Genomic DNA, 5780 nt, shown 5'->3' with positions numbered 1-5780 from the left:
GGTTGACCCATTCATTCTTTAGTAGGATGTTTATCAACCTCCATGTATTTGTGGGCTTTCCAAATGTTTCCTTGCTGTTGGCTTCTTGTTTTATAGCATTATGGTTGGAAAAAGGTGCATGGTACAATCTCAAACTTTTTGACTCACTGAGGCCTGATTTGTGACCTAGTGTGTGATCTATTCTGGTTAGTGTCCCATGTGCTCTTGAAAAGAATGTGTATTCTGTTGCCTCAGGATTAAATGTTCTCAATATGTCTGTTAAATCTATCTGAGCCAGTTTGTCATTCAAAACCATTTTTACTTGTTGACTTTTTCTGGTTGACTTTCTGTTTATGTGATCTGTCCTTTAATATAAGTGGGCTATTAAAGTCCCCTACTCTCATTGTATAATTATCAATGAGTTTCTTTATGTTTGTTGTTAATTGTTTCATATATTTGTATGCTCCCAAGTTAGGGGCATGAATACATGCAATGCTTAGATCTTCTTGTTGGTTTTCCAACAATTATAGTGCTGTTCTTCATCTTTTATTACAGTCTGGTTTAAAATCTAGTTTGTCTAGTATAAGTATGGATACTCTGGCTTTGTTTTGACATCCATTTGCTTGGTAAATATTTCTCCACCCCCTAATTTTCAATATGCAGTTATCTTTACATCTCAAATTAGTCTCTTGTAAGCAGCATATGAATCGATCTTGTTTTCTTATCCAATCCTACAACCTATGTCTTGCAGAGCTGATTTAGTGGTCATGAACTCCTTTAGTTTTTGTTTGTCTGGGAAACTCTTTATCTCTCCTTCTATTGTGAATGACAGCCTTGCCTAATAGATTATTCCTGGTTACATATTTTTCCCATGAGAATGTTGAATATATCATGCCACTTACTTCTTGCCCACACGTTTCTGTGGAGACATCTGCTGCTAACCTTATTTGTCTTCCCTTTGAGGTAAGGGGCTTGTGTTGCTGTTTTTAGAGCTTTTTTTATTATCTCTATATTTTGAAATTTTAACTATTATATGTCTTAATATTGGCTTGCTTTTGTCAATTTTGATGGGAGTTCTTTGTGCCTCCTGGATTTGGATGTCTGTTTCCTTCTCCAGATTAATAAAGTTTTCAGCTATTACTTACTCAAATAAACCTTTATCTTCTTTTTTCTCTCTTCTTCTGTGACTCCTATGATATGAATATTATGCTTTATGGAGTCACTAAGTTCCCTAAGACTACATTTGTGATCTAACATTTTTCTTTCCCTCTTCTTTTCAGCCTCATTATTTTCTATAATTTTATCATCTCTATCATTTATTAGTTCTTCTTCTTCTGTCCTTGTCATCACTACATATAGTCAGTTTTGAATATTGGATATTGGCCTGATTAATTTTTACATCTTATGTCTCTGCAGTAAGAGATTCTCTGGTATTTTCTATGCTTTTCTCAAGCCCATCTAGTGTTCATATGATGGTTCCTTTAAATTCTGGATTAGGCATATTGTTTATATCTCTTTTGGTTACTTTCTTGGCTGTGATCTTTTCTTGTTTTTTCTCTTGGAAGAATTCCTCCATCTTGGCATTTTGTCTAAGTATTGGTTGTCTCTCTGTTAGGAAAACAACTTATGTTTCCTGCTCCTGAAAGTAATACTTTAATGAAGAAAAGGTCATATACTGTCCATGCCTGGTGCTTTAGGAAGTGTCTCTGGTGTATGGTTTGTTTTGGCTGCTCTTTCCTTCAGGTCAGTCCCCTGCAAAATTTCTCCTTGCTTGCAGTGGTGTGTGGTTGTGATGAAGTTCTAGAACCTAGGTGAGGTTCGGTGGGCTGAGGTCCAGAGCTGATGACCAAGAAAGAATTCTTGAGACATCTTTGGTGCAAAATGGTGGTTTATTAAAACACGGGGAGGAGAAGGGAGGTTTCAAAGGGAGTTTCCATATGCTAAAGAGGGCCTACAAGGTGCCAGGATATCGGAGGCCTACTTGAGGCCTTGCCCTTGCAGCTTGATCAATGTTGTCTTCAGACCAGCCTTTAACATTAAGATAGTTGGGAGACTTTGTGGTGGGATGTCACAATCCTGCTATCAATCATCTTTGTTAGTGAGATTTAGGACATTTGCAAGCCAAGGGAGACTCCTGTCTAGCAGGATTGTGAGCTCTGCAAGTTAACTATTTGCTTATTGTTCATAGCAGTCATGGCTGCCTGAGGGATGCTACACATAGGACTGAGGGGAAGCAGATGGGGGGGGGTACAAGGCGCCAGCTTTTGCTTTGTCCTCAGCCTGCCTCGTGCTTCCTCATCAGTTGGGCCTTGGTGAGAGTGTGGTGATTTTTGACTGGGTGTTTTCTAGTCTGCTTGTTGAGAGATCTGATGCTATGTCTATTAGAGCTGAGGCTTTGTACAACTCTATGGTTTATATACATGGTGAGTGTGTGACATTTATGCTTGTCTCCTGGAGGAGGTGCCAATACTCATGGTTTCCTCATGCATACCTGCATGAGAAAATCAGTACTTGCATAGTGCTGGAGGCATGGTGTAAAGGTTTAGGCCACCACTGTTGGCACTGTGCTGCTTCCTGAAGTCAGTTTATGCTGAGAAGTAGATGAGGGAAGTAGCATCACTCCGCTCCTTTGTCCCTGGAGTGGGGAATTTGTGCCTGTTGCTATCCAGAAAGTTCTCCAAGAAATGAAAACAATCTCTCCTCATGGGTCCCAGGTGTCTATAAGATCTCTGCCTTCACCCTGCCTATGTCTGGACCATCTTCCTGACTGGTAGCTCAGTGCATCTATATTCTATCCCAGTCAGATGGACTGAGTTTTAAAATTCCAAACTTCAATGACCTGGTATGCTGGAAATGGCCAGCAGTCTTCGTACTGGATGAAAAATCACTCCAAACTTCACTGTGAAAGAGAGGAGAAGGCAAGGGGGTCAAGACTCAAAGACAAAGACCCTTTGCTCTTCTTTGCTCCCACTTGTATCCATCCTTCAGGATAATCACAAATCCTTCTTACTGTTTCTCAAGCACCTGATGTGTGACAAAGGGTCTTACTGGAATTAGGAGGATCTGTTTACAAGAAAAATACAATATGCTCATCTATGTAATCTACAAGTTCTGCTAAATGTAGCCTAAGGGACAATGCATACTTCTCTTAGATCACAGGGCACTATTTTGGCTAAGAAAGCTTCAGGGAAGGCAACTTCCTGTGACATTCCAACAGCAGAGTGGTCATGATGAAGTCCCAGAACCTAAGTCAGGTTCGGTGGGGTGAGGTTCGGAGCTGACGACTAAAGAAAGAATTCTTAAGACATCTTTGGTGCAAAATGGGGGTTTATTAAAGCACGGGGACAGGACCCGTGGGCAGGAAGAGCTGCTGCCCCGGGTTGTGAGGGTAGGTATGTTATATACCTTGCGGTTGGGGGAAGGTGAGGGGATGGGAGGTTTCAACAGAGTTTTCACATGTTAAGGAGTGCCTGCAAGGTGCCGGGGGGAGGCCTTGCCCTTATGGCCTGATCAATGTCGTCTTTAGGTCAGGCACTAACATCAAGATAGTTGGAAGATTCTTGGTGGGGTATTATGATCCTGCTGTCATTTACATTCCCTTCTACCTCAGTCTCCTCCAGTTTATGGTGGGAGGGAGACATTAGGGCTTCAGGAACCGAGAGTTATTTGCCTCTGGAAATCTGTGCTATTGATAAAGTAACCTCCCTGTTTATGTCTCTAGGACATCTGTAGAGCAAGGGAGATTCCTGTTCTGCAGGATTGCGATCCCTGAACGTTAACTATTTATCGTTTTATGGCAGTCAGGGGTGCCTGAGGAATGCTACACATATGGAAGGGGGCGGGTGAAGAGGGGGTGCAAGGCTCCAGCTTTTGCTTTGTCCTCTGCCAGCCTCCTGCTCCCTCAGTCACACAGGCCCCAGCATTACAAAGGCCTATACACTTCTCTGAAAACTTCCCTGGCCCCAACAGCCTCTGTGTTGCATTTTAACAAGCCAGGTATTATGGCTGGTTTCATGCTCTACATTATCCCCAACACTGGTATGATGTGGACTTCCACCAGTCCTCTGGGGAAAGGCCTTACCATCCTGGAACTGATGTTGGTTTTTTTGCAGAATTGCAGTTGCTCCAATGTGTAAGAGTTTAGAGTTTAGAGTAAGCATAGCCAAGAGCCAGTGTCTAAGTTAGCTGCCTTCAAAAGGTGTCTGTGAGCCTGTGCTGAGGGGCAGATGGCTAATGATTCTTGGAGTCACTTTTGTCCCTGGAAAGGTAATGCCACCTCTTCCAGATGCACTCTCAGAAGGGTGAACTGTCTTTCCCAGTGAATCCCAGTGGATCCACAGATCTTGCTGTCTACTTCTGACCTCCTTCTCCACAGGAGAACTGCAGCTTCCTTAAAGCTCCACACCAGTCATTCCGTGGATCTCTAAAAGTCCAGTGTTTTAGCCTGCTATAAAAACTATTGAATATCAGACCCTCTCATTTTCCTAATCAGTGGCTTCAGAGAAGTGTTCTCTCTTTCATTATTACCTTTATCTGTGACCAGGGCTCTCTCCCTGTTGCAGCACTCATGATCCATTTCTCCCACAAATCATAAGAAATACCTCAAGAAGGGAGAAAAGTCTGAAATAAGCAACCTAAAATTACACCTAAAGAAACTACAAAAAGATGAACAAACAACCTAAAACCAGCAGGAGGAAGAAAATAAAAAAGACTGGTGAAACAAATAAATGATAGAGAAACAAAACAAAACAATAGAAGAGAACAGTGAAACCAAGATCTTGTTCTTTAAAAAATTAAAATTGATAATCTTCTAGCCAAACTTATCAAGAAAAATAAAAGTGATTCAAATGTATAAAATCACAAATGAGAGAGGAGAAATAATAAGCAACACTGTGAAAATGCAAACTGTTATAAGAGAATATTAAGAAAAATTCTATGCCAACAAAATTGGACAACCTAGAAAAAAATGGGTAAATTTCTAGAAACATACCAACTACCAAAACTGAAACAAGAAAAATAGAAAATTTGAACATGCTGATAACTGAAAAGAAATGAATTAATAATCAAAAAACTCCCAAAAAACAAAAATCCAAGGCCAGATTGCTTCACATGTTAATTTTATCTAACACTCTATGAAGAGTTAATATGCATTCTTCCCAAACTTTTGCCAAAAAGTAGTAAAGGAAGGAAAACTTCCCAATTCATTCTATGAGAACATCATTACCCATCCAAAACCAGATAAAGATTGCACCAAAAAAAGAACTACAAGCCAGTAACCCTGATGAAGGTCGATGAAAAAAAAGATAAAATACTAACAAAATGAATTCAATAATATGCTAAAAAATAATTCACCACAGTCAAGTGGGATCTATTCTTGGTATTAAATGTTCTTCAATATTTACAAACCAATCAATGTGAGACATCACATCCATAAGGGAGAAGATAAGAAATATATGATCATGTCTACAGATGGAAATATGGTTTTACTTACTTGTGGAGCATAAGGAATAACATGGAAGACATTAAGAGAAGGAAAGGAAAAGTGAATTTTGGTAAATTGGAGGACAAGATGAAGCATGAGAAACTGTAGACTCTGAGAAAAAAAATGAGGGTTTTGGAGGGTAGTGGGTGGGGAGATAAGTGAGCCTGGTGGTGGGTATTAAATAGGTCATGTATTGCATGGAGCACTGGGTGTGGTACATAAACAATGAATCTTGGAACACTGAAAAAATAAAATAAAAACATTTGACAAAGTACACCCATTCAAGTTAAAAAACTCTCAACAAAGTAGGTTTAGAGGG

Source organism: Mustela putorius, unplaced genomic scaffold, assembly GCF_011764305.1.
Source record: "Mustela putorius furo isolate JIRA1106 unplaced genomic scaffold, ASM1176430v1.1 tig00000106_pilon_pilon_pilon, whole genome shotgun sequence".
Lineage (NCBI taxonomy): Eukaryota > Metazoa > Chordata > Mammalia > Carnivora > Mustelidae > Mustela > Mustela putorius.
This window is presented reverse-complemented; position numbering follows the sequence as displayed.